The 24197-nt window shown below is 50.3% G+C and overlaps 1 long non-coding RNA gene across 1 annotated transcript; it reads right to left on the bottom strand.

Annotated features, from left to right (window-relative positions):
• Nucleotides 1-2906: 2906 nt before the first annotated feature.
• LOC142873335 (uncharacterized) lies at nucleotides 2907-6419 on the bottom strand. The gene is made up of 3 exons (XR_012921378.1): nucleotides 6292-6419; nucleotides 3543-3714; nucleotides 2907-3051 (listed from the first exon to the last, which is right to left on the bottom strand). It is a non-coding gene; the product is annotated as an uncharacterized LOC142873335 (long non-coding RNA).
• Nucleotides 6420-24197: the final 17778 nt, after the last annotated feature.

The following is a 24197-nucleotide window of genomic DNA, read 5'->3' as shown; positions in this document are numbered from 1 at the left end:
TAAGGGCGTGTAGCAAGTGAAGAGACATTTACTCAAGAAGAGCAGTAAATCCCAGGAAGAGCAGTGACTCTGCGGCATTTGAGCCACCACATGCGCCCCCGCCCCGCTCCATGTGGCAGAAACTCCAGACTCTCCACTCTGGAGGGGTGCAGCCGAGAAAAGGGGGCTCCTCCTCCCGAGGCTGCTGCCCTTGTGCAGTCTCAGCCCAGCGGGGCAGGTGCCGGCGTCTCTGTCTCACGACCTGCTCCGCAGAAGCGCCGCGCCAAGCCATCGTGCAGGGAGGGTCGCCGTCACCAAGTGCCACAGAATGGAGAAGACGAAGGAATGTCTTGTTGCGCAGTTCTGGGTGCTGGGAGTCAGAAATCAGGGTGCTCACGGGGCTCTGCTCCCTGCAGGAAAACCCTTGCTTGCTTCTTCCCAGCTGCTGGTGGACTGCTGGCCATCTGTGGTGCTCCCCAGCTTGGGGCTGGGCCACTGTGTCCCCACGCGGCATCCTCCTTGTGCGTCTTTACCCCGTCTTCCCTCTGTGCACGTCTCTGTGTCCCAAATCCCCCCCTTTTACAGGACACCGGTCATGTCGGATCAGAGCCCACTCTACTGACCTCATCTTGACTCGATTACCTCTGTAAAGACCCTATTTCCAAATAGGTCACACTCTGGAGTGCTAGGGGTTAGGACTTCAGCTTGTCACCTTTGACTTGAACACATCAGTTGAAACCCTTGCGTTCCCTTTACCCACTCGGCTCCCACTACAGGGCACGTCCTTCCTGGCAGGCGCAGCAGCCAGGGGTGCTGGGCCCGTTCCCTTGCAGGGCAGAGGTTCCTGCTGTGAGGGGCTGAGATCAAGGGATAACCCCCCCGCCCCCCGGGCGCAGAGCAGGACGTCACCCCAGGAGCAGCGGGCTGATTGTCCCGGCTCCCGTGCATGGGGCGGGGGTTCTGCCCCGGGAGAGGGGCAGAATTCCACAGCTTTTCCCGAGGGACTGACTTTATTTGGAAAGAAGCCTGGAGAGGGTGTCAAACAATGAAAATCCTGGTCCTGGTGGTCAGCAGTTAGAGGGGCTGGTAAAGATCCCATGGCAGCAAGCGAAACGAAGAGCCGGGATCCGACAGCACCTCGGGAGAGGCGGCCAAGACAGCCCAGCCAGGGTCACGGCCACCCCCAGGACTCAAGACTGTGCCACGTGCAGCTGCGCCCGACCAGGGGAATCAGGCTGGAGAGGAAAGCAGACTCCACACCCTGCCCCGAGCCACACAGGTCTGGCACCAAAGCACATGGCCGACGCGGGGGCTTCAGGGCAACGTCTGGCCGAACAACAGCTGAGCAGTGAGTGACCCTGACCCAGAGGGGCTGCTCGGGACGCCAGGCCTACAAGTACAATCACACTCGCTCCCTGGAGTGCCGGGAGACTGCGTGCGTGCGTGCCCAAGGCTGACTGCGCTCGGGAGTGACTAGAAAAAGAGACTGGGCTATTAGTTCCTGACCCAACATGCTGCAAAATTGAAAACACCTGAACTGTGAACACTGTTCCCACACTGCCCACACGGCCAAAGGTAAAGCGTGGCGCTCAGCTGGTGAGAGGGCTTTACTTTTCACCGGTAAGTGGCTTATGCAGACCCAACCTATGTCCGGACCATATTCTCCAAGGAGCTGTCCTTCGGCTAGGCCACGCCCTTTGAAGAATCACCACCCTCACAAGAAGTAGAGGGGTTCTCCAGTGACCCTCTCACTACCCCCTCACAAACAAAACCATGATCAGAGCCGGGGCCAGAACCCAGAGCAGCTGGGGTGTTGTTCTGGAAGGCAGGGCAGACCAGAATGCACAGCCCTGGGGGGCAGGAGCTGGGGGGTCTGGTCCTCTGGTCCAGGGGCTCCTGTGCTAGGCCAGACCCTGGGGTGAGCGCAGAGGTGATTCTGAGAAAGTGGCATCTTTAGTTGCAAGCAGAAACAGAAGAAAATCCCCTTTCGAGCAAAGTGTCCCTAATTTGGGCTGACTAGAGTTGCCCAGATCAACATGAAGCAAAAAGCTCATAGCCAAAGATCCGTAGATCTCCATGAGTGAGAACAGAGACAATAGCTTAGAGCCCTGGGGACTACAGGTGATTGAACTAGGTGGCGAAACTCATTAAAGAAATAGAGAGAAATGATGAAGATGAACAAGCAAAAGAGAAACACCAGTCAAACTTTCAGATTTGCAAAGGAAAGAAGGAATATATATATATATATATATATATATATATATATATATATATACACAAATTCAAAGGGTAAGTTGGAAAAATGAGTCTTAATTTATCAATAATTCTGATACTATAAACATATATGGACTCAATGCACCAATTAAAAGATTGCCACATTGGATTTTAAAAAACCTAAATCCACATAAGTATCATGTATACAAGACACTCACGTGAAATGAAAGAACATGGAAACATTGAAAGTGTAACATTGAAAAAGCTATTCCTGGAAACTACTAACCAAAGATAGCTGAGACATCTATAGAGATTCACAATCTACTCCTGCATAAACTTGGCACCAAAGCTCATTTGGTGGCCACCCTGGACCCCAGACTGAACAGCTCTGGTTACCAGCCACGCGGGCCTCTGCTGTCCCCCTGTATTTTGTTGCTTCGGAGAAGATGATTTTTACCTTATGTATAACTGAATTAAGAAAATGTCAGCATCGGAAGTGAGAAGCTCTTGCTGGTACCCAGGCTGTTGGAGTTGCGTCAGTGGGCTTGCTGAGACGCTATCTGATGGAAACCTTGGCGCCGTCCCGCTGGCAGTGGGAAGGAACCCTCTGCAGAAAGGCTGATGAGGGCCACCAACTGGTCACACCCCGTGGACTGCTCTTGTTGTGTCAAGGGCTGCAGGGACACACAGGATACGTTGGGGGGTACCTGGAAAAAGCCACCATCCACCATCTTTGTATGGTGCTTCCAACTTACTGTCCTTGAATATGCAAATCAGACAGCCTGGGTATCCAGACAAGCATTTTCTTACTGATTAATAACCACTTCGTACCAATGGAACAAACTCATCACGGGGATCCTGGGCTGGGAAAAAAAAACAATTGCTTGATGTGATCATTTCCAGAGAATTGCTATTCACACCCTCTCCCTGGAACGTCTTGTGAAAAGCAGTGTTTCAGCTTTTGTTTTCCCCCGGTGGGACATGTGTAGTATAGTCTGTGTATAAAGGGTTTTAGAGGAGTGCTAAACTTTTTCAGACCGTATGCTCGATACTGGAGGGGCCAAAGGAAAACTTCCCCTCCACCCTCTGAAGGTTCACTGAAAGTCAACTGACAGAGAGCAGATTAACAGAAGAAAAGGCATACAAATTTATGAACATGCACAGGGAGAATTCCAGAGTGATGACCGCGCCCACATGCATTGGGGTACAGATGGTTACATACCCTTCTTCTTAGGACAGGGGGGGATGGGGAAGTGTGGGTGATTTTGGTGGGTAGTACCGGATATTTAGGGGAATTCTGTGGACTTGAAGAACATATAGTAGCCTGGCACAAAGTCTGTTGGACCCACAGAGAAAATGACTGTGACAAAATTCTGTCCAGGTGTGTTGGCAGACTTCAGTCTCTTCCTGTGATGTGAGTTCAGTCAATGAAACTTAGGGAAGGGACCACAGGTAATTGTTTTCTTCTTTGGTGGGACCAGAGTCTAGGCAGATACGGGATCTTCAGAGAACAACTTCATCCTGTGCGTTGGAAGAGATAGAGAATTGAGAGGTGGGTCGGGGGTTACAGAGACCTGGCGGCTTCTTCTTTGGCACCATCCTGTAGGGTATTGATTTCTGAGCCCCAACACTACAGTCACAGAGCCCAAGACTCTGTGACTCTCCAAAGGAGTCCAGTCTTAAGGATGTCTCTTAAACCATCGCCAGTGTTTGCAATGATGCTAATAAACCAACATTAACAAATGCTTGACACAGACTCCGACTATGATGATGTTTGCAAACAAACCTGCCCCTAAAGGCTTTGAAGAATTTTTTCATGACTGACTAATGAGAAGATGATGACATAAAACTTCATTCTCGCACAAAAAGTTTATCAGCCAAAAGTGCAATTAAGTTAGAGGAGCGAATGTCAAAGAAATGTTGAAACACTGTGATCCATCTGTTGTCTATTGTTTGCGTGATGGGGAAATTGCTGAGAAATACAGATAAGGGTTGACAGGTAATCATGAGAATGACAATGACACAGTGAACACAGATGAAACGTCCCCATTGAAACTAAAGTGAAAATTTGTGATTTGTTAATTACTGACTTTGACTAATTTGCAATTGATGGTGAGCAGGAGATAACGGAAAACTACTCAATTAGAAACAGACTTCTTAGGTAGGAATCTAAGTCCCTGGGATATGACCCTGGAGGAAGCCATTAGAAAGGCAAATCGCCTGCAGTGGGCATCTGCACCTGAGCACCCCGTTGCTGGTCTATCCTCAGACGTGCAACAAGAAAAATGGGGCATCCTCAGATTAGGATAATTCAAGGAGGGTTTAATAAAGGAAATGTTTACAAAGATGTAGACAGCATATGGGAAAGCCACAAGGACTAGAGATGGGACCTTGGACCTGGGCCCAGAGGAATAAAGGGAGGGAGTGTTCACAAAACCCGGAAGGAGAGGGTTGTGTAGAGAGGGCCGCCTTCAGAGGACCCGTGACCTCTAGCTGGTGGGTGTGATGAACCCAAGGTAACCCCGCAGGCAGGGGACCAGAGCGATAACTACTTCCTCCTCCTTCCTCAAGGGAGGGGCTTCCTGCTGCCAGACCTCACTGGACGCCTGGGACTAGGTTGACGTCCCCCGCACAGCTTAGCTTCCCAGGGCATGGGAGCAGGGCGGGGGAGCATGGAGCCCACGTGAATGGAGAAATGGAGATATGTGGGCACCCATCTCACCCCTCAGCATCCACTCTGTCCTTGATCCAAGTGAGAACTCCGTGTTCCCAAGAGAGGGAACGAACACGGGAATTCCCATGGCCACGATGGCATTGTAGGGTCGTATGGACACAGATATAAACCTGAAACCTAAAACCTTAGCCGCTGCAGGTGTTCTTCATGTACAGCAGGCAGAGGGACAATGAATTAAACAACCACTTTATATGGTGTTCCCTAGTTCTCCGCCAGAACTTTGGCCACACACGGGTCTTTACTCTTCATTCCTATACGGCATCTGAGTTTTTGCTGGTCGTGTCTTTATCAGATTGCCTTAATGTTCCATTGACCAGGCCTATGGGGTAAGACCACACTAAGAGACACCCCCACGAATCACTGTAGCTCCGGACAGTCCTCTCTGCCTCCTTAGTGTAGCAGCAACCTGATTTCTCCCAGTAACGGGGATCAATCCCTCCAGCAGTACAGGGACCCCTTTCTCCACCCACTGTCTCAGTGGCACAAGGAGTTTCAAATGGCTCTAATTTTTTTAAATGTCACTTTGCCATATTCCACAAGTCTTTGATACATCTCATTGTCATTCAAGCATAAGTATCCTCTAAATTCAATTATGATTATCTTCTTTGAGGTATCAGTTATTTAGAAGTGTGTTTTACAATTTCTACATGTGTAAGCATTTTTAAAAACATTTTTAATTGCCAAATATAACAATACAGAAAGTACATAAAAAGAAAAATAGCTGGAAATTAACAAGCTAAGCTTCCAACATCAGAAGTAAAAAAAAAAAAAAAAAAAGGGACAATAGAATTAGGTCAGGGAGAGAAGGAAGTAACAACAAAGGGAAGCACAGGACTCCACATCAGCAACGACAAAAAAGTAAGATAGAAAGATCAACAAGGCCAAAGATTCTGAAAAGACCAATGAGGATAAAAAGAAACAAACAAAAAAAAGAGTATTAGAAATAAAAAAAGAATCATAATTATAGATAAAGTAGAGGTTTAAAAGATACTGAGAGAATTCCATCAGAAGCTTTGTATTTTACATTTTAAAACATAAACTAAGCAAATATTTAGAATGGTACAATTTGGTTAAAAAAAATCAAGAGAACTAGCAGCCTGAATTTTCCTATAACTATTAAACAAATTTCAGCAAAAGTGCTGTCTTACCAGCAAGTGCCTTTTATGGCAGGCAAGTTCCACCAAACATTCAAATAATAGATAGTGCTGGTATTACAAAAAAAAAAAAAAAATAGAAGATAAAATACTTCCCAACTCATTCGTACAGCTGTAATAATCTTGATGCCTGGCTTAGTCCATTTTGTGCTGATATAACAGATTACCAGGGACTGGGTAGTTGGTTGAGAACAGAAATCTATTTCTCACAGTCCTGGAGGCTGGGAAGTCCAAGATCAAGGGCCCCTCGTCTCTCTGTTTCCAACACAGTCCCTTGCATGCTGCAGTCTCCAGAGGGCAGGAACCCTATGTCCTCACAGCAGAAAAGCAGAAGAGGAAATGAGAGTGAATCCACTCCCACAAGCCCTTTTAATAACGCAGCGCTCATCACCTAATACCTTCCAAAAGGGCCCACCTCTCAACGCCGTTTCATTGGCAATTCAGTTTCTGACACTTAGATTTTGGGGGATGCAGTCAGACAATAGCAACACCCAAATAGACAAAGGCAGCACAAGTGATGAAACATATAAGGCAATCACATGTAGGAATATAGACAGAAATTTTAGCAAACTGAATCCAGGGAACATACATGCAAAACATAACAGAAATGTCTATGTTAGGTTTAATCCAAGTGTACAAGGAAAGCTTAACATTTAGACATGTATAAATATTATTCACCACCACATAAGAGAATAAAAGAGAAAAACTGTATTATCATCCCAACAGATATGGGAAAAAGAATTTGATACAACTCAAGACCCATTCATGATTTAAATTACATACACAGACCCATACGTCTCTTAAAGTAATGGGAATGAAATGGATATCATTAACCTGAAAGGGGTTGCCATCAAGAAAACCTACAGAAAACATCATTCTTAGTAGGAAAACATCAGAATATAGCAGCAGTTCCTTGAAAAGGCAGGACAAAGGCAAGAATGCCCAACATTGCTCAACTATTAGTCCCGTAGGGCAAAAAGAAATGAAAGTGTAAGGATTAGTAGGCAAAAGCTTATCTGTCACTATCCACATTTGATATAATTGCCTACATCAAAAATCCAGTGGAATGTATAGGAAACTATTAGATATGATAATAGAGCTTCATTTGCGGCTGATTATATTAATACCAAAAATTAATTGTTTTTTTATATGTCAACCATAAACAATTTGAAAAGAATTTTTAAAAGAGATGTCATTTATAGCATCAATAAAATAAAGTACTTAGAAATGAATCTAACTAAAAGTGTGAAAGACATGTATGCATAAAATTATAAAACTTAACTGAAAGATTAAAGAAAATCAAAATAAACAGAAAGGCAACCATGTTCATGAATTGAAAGCTATTATCATAGATGTCAATTCTCCCAACTCATCCATGGATATCCGTAGGTTTGCTGCAATTAGAAGAACAGCCCAATAATTTTTTAATTTTATTTTATTTGTGTTTAGAACTTCAAAAAATTATGAAATTTATATAGAAGAGCAAAGGGCTTGAAATTACCAAGCTATGCCTTAAGAATGAAGTGATACCAGGTGCCTCTAGATAGCAAGACTTAAAGAGCAATGGAAATGAAAACAATGCAACTAATACTGGCCCAGGGATCGACAACCTGGCAATGGGACGGAAGAGAGAGCCCAGAAATACCATGCACGCAGGTATTTGATATAAGACAGAGATAGCTGTGCACTTCACAGGGAAGGAAGGGACAATATCAAAGAATGGTGCATGTGCAATTGCTCAACCATACAGAACACAAAACACATGAGACGGAAGCCCTAACTCGAACCATTCCAAAGGGTGGTTTGGAAGCATTCAATTGTAAACATAACACTTTGAGAAGCTGTATAGGATATTATCCACCTAACCTTGGAATAGGGAAGGATTTCTTAAATCAAACAAAAAGAAATAAATATTAACAAATTTGACTACATAAGCTCAAGACGTTCTCCTCATCAAAAGACACAAGAAAAAGACAAGCCTCAAACTGGAAGATATTTGCAAGACATGTAACTAATGAAAGATTAGTATCCAGAATATATATACAGAATTCTCACCTATCAACAAAAAACTACAGATCATTATATTAAAAACTGGGCAAAGCTTTGAATAGGTATTCGACCAAGGTGGAGAAAACAAAGAGTTAGTAAATATATAAAAAGATGCTCAGTAGTAATAATAAGGAATGCAAATCAGCTCAATCTCTTTGGAAAACCATTTTCAATTATTTTGTAAAGTTGGACATTCCCATATCTTATGACTCTGTGATAAACCGTCACACGAGACCAGGAAACATGAGCAAGGAGGGCCGCGGCAGCTCTGTCATAGCTCCTGACACGGGGGGGACAACCCAAACACCTGTCCGGGGAATAGTATGTCTGCACAGCGATTATAGCACAATGACGACATGCATGATTCTTAGAAATGGAATTGAATGAAAAAAATTAAGTATCAGAAGATAGGATTCTATTTTTGTAAAGCTCAAGAACTGTGAACAAAAACAGCAAACAACAAATTCAGGATAGCGGTTACTTCCGTGAGGGGGGCAGCGAATGCAGGGGGGGCAGTCACAGGTCATTTGCTCTCCTCCTTGGGGTTGGGTGGTGCGTTCACAGCTGTTTGTTATATTGCGCTTTATGGCGGACCTAGGTGTTACACATGTTCTTTTGTCTGTATCCAATATGACCTTAAAGATATCATAAGATTAAAAGTTTAAAAATTGATTTGCATGGAAAATGCCTATTCTGTAGTTTTCAGAACTTTGACTTCATTTTATGCAGTTTAATTTTGACCTATTATGCCAGGAGAGCATTTGCTCCCTCCCTGTCACGAGTCACTTTGCTGAGATTCTGGCCTTAAGTGACACTAATCAATCCTCTCTCTCCGGGCCCCAGAAGGGCATGGCGGGAACGAGGGTTGGCATTTCACCTCTCTGAAATGAGTGGAGGAAGTCGGGAACTCTGAGAGGGAGAGATTTGTACTGAACAATACAGCAATAAGCAATGTGGGAATGCGACCTAACGTGCTTTCCCTACTCTGCTGGCCAAAAGCGATGGAAGTGGGGCTTTCCTGAAAGACAGGGTGGGATGAGGCTGCGGCCCGGCGACCTTGTCTCGGAGAAGAAAGGCCGAGGCAGGAGTCCAAGCCCGGTGCTGTCACTGGAAGGGACTTGGAACTCTCTTTCCATGCTGAAAACTCCGGGACTTTCCACCTTTGAGGTTCTTCTGGTTAATGCTGTTTCCCTGCAAACACGTGCAGTAAACCCTTACGACAGCCGTGGTCGGGAGGTTGGCCTTTAGGGGCAGTGAGGAATGAGGCCAAAGGAAGGAAGGGCAGGTACGGCCGGGCATGGAGGTGGGGGTGGAGAGGGAAAGGAGAGGCAGCAGCGACCCACTGGAGGCTGCTGGGAAGAGAAAGAAAGAAAGAAAGCAGGGGAGGCTGTGGGGCCCCGGGGTGAGAACTTGGGTTCTGTCTTCAGCTCTTCTAGCTGAACAACTTGGGTAAAAGACTTAGTTTTCCCATCTGTAAAATGGGCTAGTAATAAAAGTACTTTCCTTTGTTAGGGTTTTTGAGAAAATAAGGAAATTCATTTTGTACATTGCCTAGCACATAGCACCCACTGTATACATGCAGACTTAATAAAAAGAAGGCCACCTAAAAGGAAGCTTTAACAAGAAACTCTAAGCAATTTGAGGTGGTGACTGTGGCACAGCTGGGGATAGGGGCGCAGTGGACACTGGCTAGAATGAGGTGGGGATCGCAGACATCTCCTTCACACTTTCCTGTTCCCACCGCCCCTGTAACCATCCCTTCAAGGAAGAAAACTCCCCTAGAAACATGAAGCCACCTAGGAATTGGGAAGGAGACATGCTCGTGGCAGTTAGGTGGACTTAGGTGCAAGCTGTGCTGTTCTCCGCTTGTGCTGCTCATGCGAATGCATCAACAGGTGGCCTTGTTCACCCATTTGACATTTAAATAGTGTGCACGTGGACCCTGACAACTCGAGGTGGGACATCTGGTGATTCTGGCCTAGAGCATGTGCCCTTCCTGCTTGGAAGGTGGAACCTCTAGAAGCAACATTGGCTCTTGCAAATCTTAATGTTTTAGGACCTACAAATCTGGACAATTAGAATCCTATTAGAGAGTCTCAGCCAGGCGCAGTGGCTCATACCTATAATCCTAGCACCTTGGGAGGCTGAGGAAAGAGGATTGTTTAAAGTCAGGAGTTCGAGACCAGTTTGAGTAAGAGTCAAACCCCTGTCTCTACTAAAAATAGAAAAATTAGCCGGGCATGGTGGCGCATGCCTGTAGTCCCAGCTACTCAGGAGGCTGAGGCAGGAGGATCGCTTGAGCCCAGGAGTTCGAGCCTGTAGTGAGCTGTGATGATGCCACTGCACTCTAGCTCAGACAACAGAGTGAGACTCTGTCTCAAGAAACTAAAAACTAAAAATAATAATAATCCTAGAATCTCCATGACCAAATCACAGAACCTCTGAAGATCAGTGTGTGTGTTTGTGTGTGTTGGGAGAGGGGGTTGGGGCAGAGAATAGGAAAGCAACAAAAGCAACACGGAATGGATGAAGGCAAAGTCATGCAAAAAGGACAAAACATTTAATACACAAAAAAACAAAAACAAAACAAAACAAAAAAAGGACAAAACATTTCTGAAGCCTGAAGTACGGAGACCCAGAGACGGCCCATCAGTGCTCCTGCCTGTGTGCTTGTTTACACTTCTTTTTTTCACATTTATTGGCCACTTGCATTTCTTCCTTTATGAATTATTGTTAATTAGAATGTTCATCTTTTTCTTATTTAGTTGTAACCCCTCTATCGATATTAAAGATATCAACTCCACAGCTTGCATAATGTTTTTGCAAACCTCTGTCCTCAGCTTGTCATTTTCTCTCTGTCTCATAAGGCAGTGTGGCATTTCTGTATGATTGTGCAGTTTATGTCTCTGGGGGTGACCTGTTTTCTAAATCCTGGAAGGATGTCACTCAGCGGCTCTCAAAGTGCTCGTTAACAGAGAAAACCGGGAATTCCCTGATCAATTAGGCCACAGGAATTCATTGTTTTGTTAGGTAGCCCAGCCCTTTCCCAGCGCACCCTCAGCCCCATTTCCTTATTTTCTTCGCATGTAAACAACCTGCCTGTGCCAGTTATTGAGCTGGTGGCCCTCAGCTGCCAACCGGCCCTCTGTGCTCGGCTCTGCTGGGGTGCCGGGCTGGGGACTCCCTGACTGACCACAGCGAGCTGGGCTGGTTCCCTTTCACTCTCTGCTGTGGAGGAGCTGCAGGAAGTCGCGGGGCTGGAAGGAGAAAGGACTTGCTCCGTGCTGCCTGCTCACTGCTCCAGGAAGGCTGCCTCCCCTTCCCGGCAGTGGCAGTCCTGTCCCGTGGCCACAGTTGCATCCGTCTTGCAGCGTTCCCAACCCTGGCAGAACGAGCTTCCGTGAGCAGCGCCCCTTCCTCTGCAGCCGGCCACCCAGGACACCAGCCCCAGCTGGACAGCAGCCCCGCCTCAGAGATCTGAAGTTCGCCTTCTTCTCTCAGTTTCTAAGTTTTCATATTAATAATTCCAACCTCTCCTTTTTGTGCCCCCAGCCCTAGGGATGGGAGCTGCTTCCTGCAGTTGTTACCTCGTGATACCCACCCACAACCTTTCAGTTACTGAGTTAACAACTTTATAGCTAATTAACAAATCTTCACGTTAAATTCTCCCCGGTCAAATAACTGGTGGGATTTCCAGCTCTGGACTGGCTCTCACTTGCGTAATGAGTATAATTATATTGACTGCACTGTCATCGTCTGGGACTTGGAAGGCCTGTAGTCCACACCTCAGTTCTACTGCTAGTATGTAAAGTATCCAAGTAAACAGTCCCCTAGGTTGTCCTCTCTCTCTGCTCCCACGCTCTTGGGTCACAAAGTTCTACCTGCTAGATTGATCTTGTTTCCAGGAAATAATAATAATAATGGCTTTTATTATGAGTTTATTGTGTGCCACATAGTTCCTTATTTGTATTTTCTCAACTATTCTTCAAAAGAACCCCACGAAAGAGACACTAGTATTATCCCCATTTCATAGACGAAGACACTGATGCCCAGAGAGGTCAAAGGATTTGCCCAAGGACACACAGCCCCAGACAGGCTGACCCCAGGCCTGCGAGCTTCACTGACCGGAGAGAAACCAGCTCTGTGTTCCAGCTCTGCCGCTGATGAGACAAGTGACCTAGAGGCCAAGATGTTGGCTGGACGGGTCTTGGGAGATGACGCCTGAGGGAGGGGTGAATTGGTGGCCCGGCTGGACTGTGGGTCGGTGCCAGCTGCACAGAAGGAGCCTCCACCGAGCTGGGCTTGTGAAAGGCAGGCGAGGGGGAGAATGGCACCCCCAGGGGAGAGGGCAGTGGGGAGGCAGGCTGTTTCGAGGCGCCCTGGCTCAGCTGGGGGAGCAGGAGCCCCTGGGCCTGCAGAGGGAGCAGCCCCTTGAACAGAGGCGGCAATGGGGAGAATTTCTGGAGCCCACAGGAGGCGGGTGCCGGCCCCATCGCCGGGCTGGCAGGAGGGGTGGGGCAGGGGTCAAGTCCCCTGGGCAGCAGCAGACAGGGCAGGCCTGATGGCCTAGGATCCCAGGGCTGACCGTCCCGCAGTCCGGATCCAGCCAGCCCTGCTCATTGACCTCCCCACAGGCCGCACCGCGAGTCCACCTGGTACGAGTGGCCCCGAGCGTCCAGCCAGCCCCCACACCCACGCTAATCACCCGAGACACATGCTCACCACTTCCTCTGCCGTGCTCAAGAAATTATCACTTGGCAGGAATCAAATTACGCAATAGAGAGAACAGTCTAGAGACCTGGCCAAAGCCGCAGACCGAGGGAGAAGCAGGGGCTTTTGGAGACGCATCAGGGGAGATGCGTTTGAAACCAGGGACAGGGTGTGAGCGCTGTGGGTCCCCGACAGGCCCCTCCCTGCCGGTGGTGGTGGGGCGGGATCACTCCCTCCCTTCTCCTCTGCCAGCTCCCATGGCCGTGCAGGTCCCGGCCAGCCTCCCGCTCTGAGACCCGCACTCCACGTCCGCCTCTCCCAGCTCCTCCAGTGGCATCTCTGGCCTATGGTGCCCTCGGTCAGGGGCAGCGGCCAGCCTCAAGCCACACTCCCAAGACCTGTCTGTCCAGGCCTCTCCCCAGGGTCCCTCCGGCCCTGCATTCTCACCTGGTGCACAGCCTGCAGCCCCACAGACAGCCTTCTCATTGGCGGCCCCCTGGTCTCCTGTGCCCTGGTCGCCCTCACCCCCCAGCTGGCAGCTCAGGGCCATCCCCACCCCTGGGACCAGCCCTGGCCTGAGCAGAGGGATTCAGCACCACAGCTGATTCCGGATCTCCTTGAGCCTCTGTCCTCGCTCCCAGGGCCAGCCTTGTTTCTGGGAGCCAGGCCCACTTTCACCTGGCAGCCACGTCCTCCCTCCTTCCCACGCCGGTGCCCTGTCCTAGGGAGCTCGAGGAGGAGGCGGCCTGGTCCTGTCCCGTCCCAGCTCCCTCCTGCCCTTGCACCCTAGGCCCAACCCTGGGCCCACCCTCAGAACAACTCTGCTGCCCCTTCGCCATATTGGCATGGGTGGAGATGCCCGTGTCTTTGGGCGAGTTCTGCCTGCCACGGGTGATTGCCTGAAGACCCCCAGCTCTGAGGTCTCCTGCCCCAACTGTAAGAAGCAAGCGTCACTGTGTCTTGGGAAGAGATCTCCCTGCGTCCCCTCGCTGGGAGCTGCTGTCTGTCTGCACAGGCCCCGGGCCGATGGCACCAGCCTTCCTCAGGACTCCAAACCACACCATTGGGTTCCTGGAATCTCTTTCGCCACCTCGCCCACCCCCCGCCCCGAGAACCTGCAGGTGGTTTGGGAAGCAGGGGTTGGGGCTAGTCTCCACTTCCCCATTTCCGGCTCGGGAGGCTCCTGCCCATGCAGAGACGAGCGTTGGGCACTTTTCGGGCCTGACAAAAAGGAGCTAGTGGTTCGTGGTGCAGCCACGGGGATGGCCCAGGGGCTGGTGGCGTGGGGAGGTGGGACCCCAAGGGCTCAAAACACAACAGGGGCCTCCAATGCCAGGATCAGACAAGCTCTCGCCGGCAGGGAAACAAATTCCTTCTGCAAATTCCGAAAGAATGTCCTCCGTCCACAGGGCCCGGTGCCAGCAATGGCAGCCACCCTCAGCCTGCGTTTCCCCTACCCTGCTCCTGGTCTCCATCCTGGGGGACGCACCGCCCCCCTGATCCCCTCCAGCCCCCACCCCATCTCAGCCGTGCACAGGAACACCCTTCCCGCTCCTTCGTGCCCGGATAATGCAACCACCAGACCCTGGGATGTTGCTCCTTACATCCTTCTAGAATCCACTCACATCCTCCCACTGTTCCCACCAGAGTCCCGGCCAGCATCACCTCCCTCCTGGTGACTCTCGGATCCCTACCGCTGAGTCTTCCCAGCACAGCGGCTGGTGGGGGCCACCTCTTCAAAAAGCCGATCTGATCACGTGGCTGCCACAGCTTCTCAGCACCCTCGGGACCGAGTCCCAGATCCTTACCACGGCCCAAAAGCCCCTCGGAATCTGCGCCCTCAGCACAGCTCCAGCCCTTCTCCCTCCCGCTCTGGGCTCCATCCCGGCTCCTCCCAGTTCCTCAAACGTATTTTCGTAAATTATTATATTTTTAAATGATTATAAAAATAGTGCATGCATGCCCACAGCAAACATTTGGAAGAGTCCTCGTAACCCATCTGGTTAGTGTCGTTCCACCTCTCCGCCCGACTCCCCACTTCCCTGCTGACTTTTTGGAGGGGAGGCTTTGTTTCCTATCTGCTTCTGGAGACATAGAAACTTGGGACTGCTGTCCGTGCCTCTAGATGGCACAGCCGTGGCCATGGCCGTGCTGGCCGTGCTGGCTCCCGACGATGGGCGGTGTGGGGAAGGCCAGTTTGCAGCCCGGTGCTCTGACCCAGGGGGGAAAGGCTTTAAGTGGAGACTGGGATCATATCAAAGCAAGTGGCAGGTGTGTCATGTGTCCATCGTATCTGGCATCTCAGCTGGACGTGCTAGTTGATCAAAGATGACCAATTCCTTTCAGATGCATGGTTGCTTCCTGATAACTTCTCAACTTCCTGTACAGCACAGAGAATCCCCAACTTATTTTAGATTCTAAGAGAGTTATGATCATTGCAACCTTTATTACTGGTCAAATCGGACGTCATGCAAAACAACTGAATGCATAAAAAAACTTCAGAAACTAGAATCTCTTCGGGATTACAAAAGTATCATAGAAAGAGTTGTAGGGAAAAATTCAAAACATTGGAGTTTTAAAATGTGTCCCTTGGAGGGCTATTGGACAGCAGCGATGCCCATAGCACCCTTTGCACGAGGTGGGGGTGGGGAAGGGGGCAGCGCTGCGGGAGGTCTCAGGCTCTGGGAGGGTCAGATCTGCACACTGGATTGATTAGGGAGAGGTAGGGGTATCAGCCAAAGGGGTTAACCCACGATGTGGGAGGAAAGAAAAACGTGGAGGAGTTAAACTCAGTGGTTTAAGTAGCAGTGTCAGTTAAGTAGGTGCATGTGACTGCAGAATGGTCCGATCTCATGTGGGAAGGAAGACAAAATGAAGCTATAAAGCAAGCAAAACTGTGGATGGGCTTTAGTCTTCCACCCCCAGGAAAAAGTTGGCCTGGAGCCGAGCGGAGCAGGGCCAGGTGGAGCCGAGGATCTCAGCCAAGGCCACACTGACTGCCAGGGCTCCCTGTGGTCATGGTGTTACAATGAGAAAAATCAAATGTAGATGAAAGAAACAGTAGGTCAAGGTGAGGCAGTAAGTGGGTTCATTCGGTGCTCCTCAAACTGTTAGGTGCTCACCCATCACCTGGGGGTCTCGTTAATTTGTGGTTTCCAGTTCCCTGGGGACCCCGAGGCTTGAGGTGCTGCCTCACGTTTCTAACAAGGTGGCAGGTGCTGCTGTCTTGGGCCACACTCAGAGCAGCAAGGGGCCGGTTGGCATCACCTTGGGGAAGACTTGGGAGAGGACAAAGAAGGATGTCACAAAGGGACAGAGTACACAGGGTTTAAGAGGGGTGGCAGTCAGGTGCTGCCAGCTGCCGGCACTCCCAGAGCCACTGAAAAGAGCCAAGCACAAGGGCCTGTCACTGTCCAGACATGGAGCCCACGCAGGCAGCTCAGGGTCCCAATCTTGTCAAGAGCCCAGGGCCTTTCCCCGTCTTGCGGCTCTGACAGCTCAGGACGTGAGTGATGATGGCCGAAGGAGCGCCGGGTGACGTGCAGAGGACAGTGCCCAGAGGTAAAAATGACATCTTCCCTGTCGAGGAGGTGTCCCTTCATGTCTCATTGGCCAGACTGAGGTCTCATGTCCCTTCCCAGGCCAACCGTTGGCAAGAAGAGAATTACCCTGAGTAACTTTGATGAATCAAGTTCCTTCCTGGGACCGGGGACAAGAATGCATTTTATATCCAAGATCTCACTATTCCGACGTCTTTGGTTCTGGGCGGTCTATGTCTACTGTTGGTTGTTTCTGTTACTCTCACCATGGTGGCTTGCTTCTTTGGGAGCTTGGTGATCATTAATTATGGTTCATATATGGGAGGATGTGGCTATGTGGAAATGGTTCAGTAGAAAAATAGGGTCTTGCATGAACAGTTGACCAGAGCCTGGTGCCGGAGAGAAACCTGGGGTCCAGCTGTCCCACTGCTCCTCCTGGTGACCGCTCAAGTTGGTCCACACAGGTGTGCCGGCTCATCCTGTGAGCACAGCTGCCCGGAGGGAAGAGGAAAGTGGAAAGAGGAACTAGGAGCAGGCAGAGGAGAATGTTCTCTCCTCACACCTGTGCCGGGGTAGCAGGCACTGCCTGCACCACGATTCCTGGCCTGGGCCACACGGAGCAGGGAAGCCCACTCCAGATGGAAGCTCCCACCTCGAGGAACTCTCCCTGCTGTCTCCTTGCGTGTCCCTCGTGCAAATATTCCAGGGTCTCCTTGCCTACCAGAAGCCTTCTCCTACTTCTCCTCTATCCCAGATCTTAGATCTTAACCCAAACCTTCCACCACCCTCTGCCTGCTCTGCCAGGCCCCCCAGCCCCCCATACTTCGTTATGCAGAGCAAGTCAGTGGCAGGAGGGCAGGTCCTTGCCTTTCATAAACAGAAAGGAGCCAGTAGATCTCTCCAGAGGTCAGGGCTGCAGACAGAGCCCCAGGCTCCACAGCATGCTGGCGGATGGAACTTCCTAGAGGAAACAGCTTAAGTGAGCCCTGGGCATGTATGGGGCCTTGGAAATGCCATCTCTTACAGGATGGGCGAAGACAGAAGAGATGACAAAGGAGCCTGCAGAAGATCCACTAGGGATCAAAGAAAACAGAAAGGTGCGGGGGCCTGGAGGCCAACGCACAGCATGTGTGAAGAAGCGAGTGTCAGCAGAGCTGGATTCTCTGCAACAATGAGAAAAATCAAAGGCAGGTCCTTGACCTTGTCAAAGCAGGGATTGTGGATGAGGCTTCCCTGGGGTGAGGACTAAGGGGAGGGGAGCAATGCTGACGGGGGTGCAGACAGGGGTGCTGGGACATGGCAGTTAGCACTGGCCCCTGCCCTCCCCTGCCCGCCCAGTCCCCTACTGGCTCTGCTTCTCTTCCCATTGTGTTTATGCTTCCCAAATACTCTACGCCTCCTACCCTTTACTAGTTTAGCACGTTCATTGCTGAGTGTGCATCTCCCCGCAAGACTGCAACAGTCCGGCAGGCAGAGCCCCAGTCTGTTCCGGTCACAGATCACCCTAAATGCCTAGAGCCAGGGCGTGGCGCCCAGGGGGTGTTCAGAAAGGCTGGGTGGGTGACTAGAACGACTGCAGGGGAGGAGGACGGGGTCAGAGAAGCATGCTGGGGCACAGGGCGGTTTTGGCATGTAGAGATGGGGGCCCTGGTGATGTTCGTGGCTTTGGGAAAACACCCCAGTGTGGAGACACAGCACAGAGAAGTGGGAATTCGTGACTCTTGGTCTCAGGAGAGACGGTTTCCAAGCAGGCTGGGCAAGAGCGACCCGGTTCAGGGAAGACAGGAGAGGTGAGACACAGGCTGGCAGAATGTCGCAAATTCCACCTGGGGCCAGGTCCTCGCCCTGGCTAGTGAGAATCTCTCGGGGGATGGGGTTGTGAGCGAGGGAGCAACGGGTCACTCTGGTGACCACTCGGCGTCATCTGTTGCACAACTCGGGAGACACCATTCGCAATCCCACGGGACACAGTGCGAATGGTGCCCCTGGCGTTGTGCGTCACAGCAGCCCTGGGAGGAGGCGCAGGTGCTGAGGGGGGTGTGGGGCAGGACCCTCTGGCCGGCTGGCAGAGGGACGGATAGAGAGTGGTGAGTGTCTGAGGCTTTGCCACTGCAGAACGATCACAGATTCAGCTCTGCCAGCGGGCGGGACGGGAAGAGGGCCGAGGGCCCGACAAACTTGTTTGCAGAAGGACTGAAGGACAGGGGCCAGCTGCACTGGGGAGATAATGAATTGAGGTTTTGATAGTTGCAGTTGCTTAGAAAAGAAGAAGGAAGTCCACTTAGATATCACAAAATTGAAAAATAAAAGTATGATGGTAGATAAATTCCCAGATAAGACCCGTACAGGGAATGCAATACTTACCCCAAAAAGGGCCATGGGAAGAGTCTGTGACTTTTGAGATCAGTGTTGGGAGGCCACAAGTGCCCTACTGAAATCATCTTTTGGTGTCCTGCATGCCAAAGATGGGATGGGGTCCAGTCCCACCCTGTCAGCTGCATTTGATTCAACCATGTTCTAGCTCATTCAACGGACATTAATTGAGCATCTATAATGCCCAGCCTCATGGATCAGAAATAAATGGTATAATCCCTGCTCCTGATTAGCTGTCAGGCCAGCGATTGCAACAGAAGATGGTAGGAGGCCGAGGTGGGTGGATCGTTTGAGCTCAGGAGTTTGAGAACAGCCTGAGCAAGAGCGAGACCCCATCTTACTAAAAAATAGAAAAATAATTAGCCGGGCATGGTGGCGTGTGCCTGTAGTCTCAGCAACTTGGGAGGTTGAGGCAGGAGGATCGCCTGAGCCCAGGAGTTTGAGGTTGCCGTGAGCTAGGCTGATGCTATGGCACTCTAGCCCGGGCAATGCAGTGAGACTGTCTCAAAAAATAAATCACTAAATAATACAGAACATGGCAGATGCTAAAGTAGAGGTTCTGCAGAGGCTGGCAGGAGGGCAGAGGCAGGATCTCGCTGTATTTTCTACAGACATGAAACAATCCCTTGTCATCTTTCTTCCCAAAGCCCCAGGAGCTGGAGTGGATGGGGGAAGAGAAGATACAGAAAGCTCAGGACCCACCTTTGCTCTGGGGATCTGGATCCTCACTGAGGCCGTAAGAGGGAGTGCTGGCCTCAACTCAGCCACTAAGTGGCTGTGACCTTGGGGTGCTACTCTCTGCCTGTAACCCTGGAAGTAGGGTTTGGACCAGTCCTATTAGAGTCTTTCTTGAATACCTGGTGTTCTCCCCAGCTTGCCAGGTCAATGAGTAGACACCTGGGATAATGAGTTGGAGGGCAAAAGCCACCACCTCCGAGAAGGCTGCCTGGATATTCCTTTGCCTCTGCCTGGCAAGAACCTCTGTAAGCTCCAAGGTCTAACTCTGGGTGCAGCTCTGCTGTAGACTCTCCTGTGACCTCCCAGGAGATGAGTCTGTGGCTTGCACAAGCTTCCACCGTGAGTGGAGGTCCTTCTGATGCACGGGAGAGAGGGCTTTGCGCCATCACCCTCTCTAAATTGCAAATTCCATGATGTCATCTTCATGCTCCATTACTTAGCACATAGCAGGTACTCAATGCTCTTTGGACAGATGAACAAATTAATGAACGCCAAAGTCTCATCTCCTCCTTCACAGCCCAGTGCCAATGTCACTGCCCCTGGAAGTCTTCCCTGTCCCCCCAGGTAGAAGTCGTCTTGCATGTCCTTGTCCAATAGGATGCTGTTTGAAAGTCTAAGTTAGAACAAGGCTGTTCTTTTTCTGTGAAGAACCAGATAGTAAATATGTCTCAGTGGGCCATATGGTAACTGTTTCTACTACCTGATTTTGCCATTGTAGCAAAAAATGTAGTTCAGCCATGGAGAGCACAAATGAATGAGCATAGCTGTGTTCCAATAAAACCATTTACGGACACTAAAATTAGAATCTCATAGAATTTCCACATGTCGCAAATATTATTCTTCTTCTGATTTTTTTCCAACCATTTATGAATTAACAAAACATTTCTAGCTCGTGTGCTGAACAGAAACAGGCCACAGTCTGTGTTTGTCCTGCGGGCCACAGTGTGCCAGCACCTGCTGCAGAACTTATTAAGATCGACTTGTTAACAGGCTTATTTTGGTCTCTCCTAGTAGTTTATAAAAAGAGCAGAATAATTAAGAACACTGCCTTTGGACACAGATGGGTCTGTATTAAAATTCTCATTCCTGATTCCTTCTCTTACTTTCTCCCTTTCAGCCAAAGTCACTAGCCAGGCAGGCCACGAACGGCTGGAGGCCAGCCCAGTGGCGGCCAGGACTCACACGAGAAGGGCGTATTGGCCTCCCAGGGCTGTTGGAACAGAATGGGGGGCTTGAAACCACAGAAATGTATCGTCTCACTCTCCCGGAGGCTGGAAGTCCAAAATCAAGGTGCCAGCGGGGCCACGTGCTCTCCGACAGCTCCAACGGGGAATCCTTCCTGACCTCCTACAGCTTCCGGTGGTTCCCTCGGAGACCCTTGGCTTGTAGACACAGCACTGTGGTCCCACGGCCGTCTGCTCCCAGTGTGTCCTCTTGTCGCATTCCCTCGAGGGCCGTCTGTGTCTAAACTTCCCCTGTGTACAAGGACACTGGTCATATTGGATTAGGCCCACCCTAAAAAGTCTGCATTTTGCTCATTTTGACCTGACCACCTCTGTAAAGACCCTATTCTGGGGTACTAGGAGTTAGGGCTTCAGCATATCTTTTCTGGAGGCACAATCCAAACCCGAGCAGAGGATGTCAGTGCGGGGAGGTGGGCTATATGCAAGAGGGTGGGGCGGGTGTCCGGGGAGGGAAGGGAGCAACTAAGTAGACATTCCAGTGACAACAATAGTCTGGTTCTGACAGCCAAGGAGGGAGGTGCAGATGTAGACAGGGAGAATGCTAGAAAGAACCCTGTGGCGTCAGGCTGGAATTGGCCGTATCAGGGTGAACTTACAGTCTTCAGATACAGAAATATACATAGCTGTAAACATGCACATTCATTCATTCATTCATTCATTCATTCACTTCCCAGCACTGTCCACTGAGAGACCCGAGGGCAGTGACCGGCACAGCAGGGAACAAGCACACCTTGTGCTTAGATCTTGGCTCTAAGAACCTTTCTCCGTGAAGGGGAACCAGAGCTCCCTGGAGAAATGCCCACGTCCAGGGCTGGGGCAGGAAAAGTACAAGATGGGACAGGAGCACCTTATGGAGCCCGGAGGTCAGGAAGGTCTCAGAGAACCGCAGGGCTATGGCGCAGTAAGTAAGGAGCCAGCCTGCAGGAGCTGTCGCTGGCCACAGCTGGGGTGATCTAAGCATTAAAAGAAATAATTATCGTAACTGACTATAAAACATTTAATAAAACCAAAATCCGTGAGTCCACAGTGATTAAATAAATGAATAATAACATGAAAAGGAAATAAAGCTCTTCCTTAATTAGCATGCCAACTAATAAATGCAAAGGGAATGATGGGATTTTACAAATCACCATTTGGTAATCATTGTCATGATAACATTGATTTTAATTAAGGGTCGTCATTGCAAACCGAGATTTTTGCTGGAAGTGGGAAGAGGAAGCTTAAAGGTAGCTCTCGAAGGAATACGTACGAATTGTTAATACAATGAGAGCTGGGGAAAGAAACTCACAATGGAGAAGCGTGGCGGACGCCACCTTAATCAAGTGACCGAGTGAGCATCATTGGTGATGGGACGAGCTGGCACTGAAACCGGATGGGGCACGCCGAGAAGCATCCAGCACCACTTCTGTGTTATTCTGGCCAAAAATGCATGAGCTGGGTCTAATAGTCAATCCGAAACCAAGGGACATTCTGGGAAACCGCTGGCCTGCAGTCTTCAAAGGCGTCAAGGAAACCAAGGCAACGGCTCCAAACCGGAGAGCCGCGGCGACTCGATGCAATGCCCGGGTCCACGGGCCCTTCGCGGTGAAATATATTATTACCGAGACCGTCTCGAGTGGGGTTTGCACACGAAGGGCCCGTGAGAGTTCTCTGGGACCACTCTCAGCACTCTCTGTATTTTGAAATAGTTTTGGAATAAACATAAAAATGGGGGAAATGCCATGTTACCATCTACCGCTACTGCTATGTTCCTTCTGACGAGGTATTTTGCTCTTGATGCCTCAATTTCCTCCTCTGTGGGGTGAAGACAGGAGCAGGCACCTGAAGGCCACTGTGGGGCGGAGGAGGGGGAGGCGCTGGGTCCGGCTCCGGTCACAGAGAAAATGCTCATGCCCCGGCCATCGTCTGCATTAGGTTCTTGCCAAGGTCCCACTGGGCTTCTTAGACTCTACGATGTCATCAATTGTCAGACATGTCATTTAATGTACCACTGAGGGGGAAAAGTGTTCAGTTAGATGCCGACAAAGTCACTCAGTCCCATGGCGACACCAGGTTGACCAAGTGACTAGAGTGAACACCTTAGTGACGGGACAGGCTGACACTGAAACGCTAGTGCTTAGCGAGAGCTCTTTTGGACCTATTCGGGCGCAGATGTGCACGCTGTGCCGCTCGACTGATCACTCACGGACGGAAAGGGTGATGAGCCAGATGGACCGGGTGAGGGTTCCCGCGACGTCTCCCCACTTGGAGCCCGGTGTGGTGGAGTCACTTCGACTTGGAGCCTCCGTGTCTTTGTTTTTCCGCCCAACAGCGTGCTCTGTCCCCTCAAGGCCACCAGGGCCCTCGGCCCCGGCGGACACAGCAGCGGCAAGGACCAACCAGGCCCGGCGTCCAGCGGCTTCGAGGCCGACTCGCACCTCCATCCCCTCAGCCCCTTCAGCCGGCCGCTGTCCCCTTCCCCGGGCGGGGGGCGTCCTCCTCTCAGACAGGAGAAATGCGATGCGTTTCCTCTCACCTAGACTCCAGTAAGGCTCTGCAAGGCGCTGGACCGACCCTGTCTTTATCAAAAGTTTTGACAGTTTGTTCACCATGGACGCTTTTTGCATTAATTTTGATTTTTTTTACCATATTGCACGAAAACGTGATTTGATTACTGAATTTTCGGGTGCCTCCTTAAATTTTATGCGAGAGAGAGAGACACACAGAGAGTGCACCTCATTTACCTTTGCCTTGACGCTGCCAGCCGTGCCGTGCTCAGGGAGTGATCAGTCACTCATTCACTCACTCACTCATTCGTTCATTTCACGCGGTCACTAAGCATCTCCTCGGCGCCGGGCCACGTGCTGGACGCTGGGGGAGGGTGTGAGCCAGCCCCGAAGGCATGTTGGGGAGACGCCATCGTGACCACGCACGACTGACAGACACGTTGGAGGCGCAAGGCAAAACAGGACACCTGGGAATCAAAATGCCACCGGCTACTGCTTGAGGGGTTGTCCCTGGGCTGGCGCCGAGCGAGGGTCTCCCATGCAGCCTCCCGCTGGATTCCTGTGACAGCCCTTCCAGGTGGCAGATGCTCCTGTAACCATCGCAAGGGAGGTTCCTGAGGCTCGGAGAAGTTGCACGCAGGTGATGTGCCCAAGGTCACGCTCTAAGTAATGGGCTTGGGAGGCCAGCCCAGGTCTGTCTGGCTCTGGGCTCGCACTGGCTGAGTTACTGCAGCCACCTCCCTCTGCACCCCCACAGGCAGTCTGGGAAGGCTGCATGGAGGAGGCCCTGCTGAGCTGAGGCTTGAAGAATGCGTAGGAGTTTACAGGGAGACAAAGTGGGGTAGAAGTCCTTCTAACTGAAATAAAAGCAAAGTCACGTCCACAGTTCTAAGAAGCGGGGTGATGCTTATGAAAAGTCATTTGTACAGAAAGGTCTTGGACCGGCACTGCTTCCTCTTTCTGCTTCTCTGTTTCCT

This window comes from Microcebus murinus, chromosome 10 (genome assembly GCF_040939455.1).
Source record: "Microcebus murinus isolate Inina chromosome 10, M.murinus_Inina_mat1.0, whole genome shotgun sequence".
Lineage (NCBI taxonomy): Eukaryota > Metazoa > Chordata > Mammalia > Primates > Cheirogaleidae > Microcebus > Microcebus murinus.
This window is presented reverse-complemented; position numbering and strand designations above follow the sequence as displayed.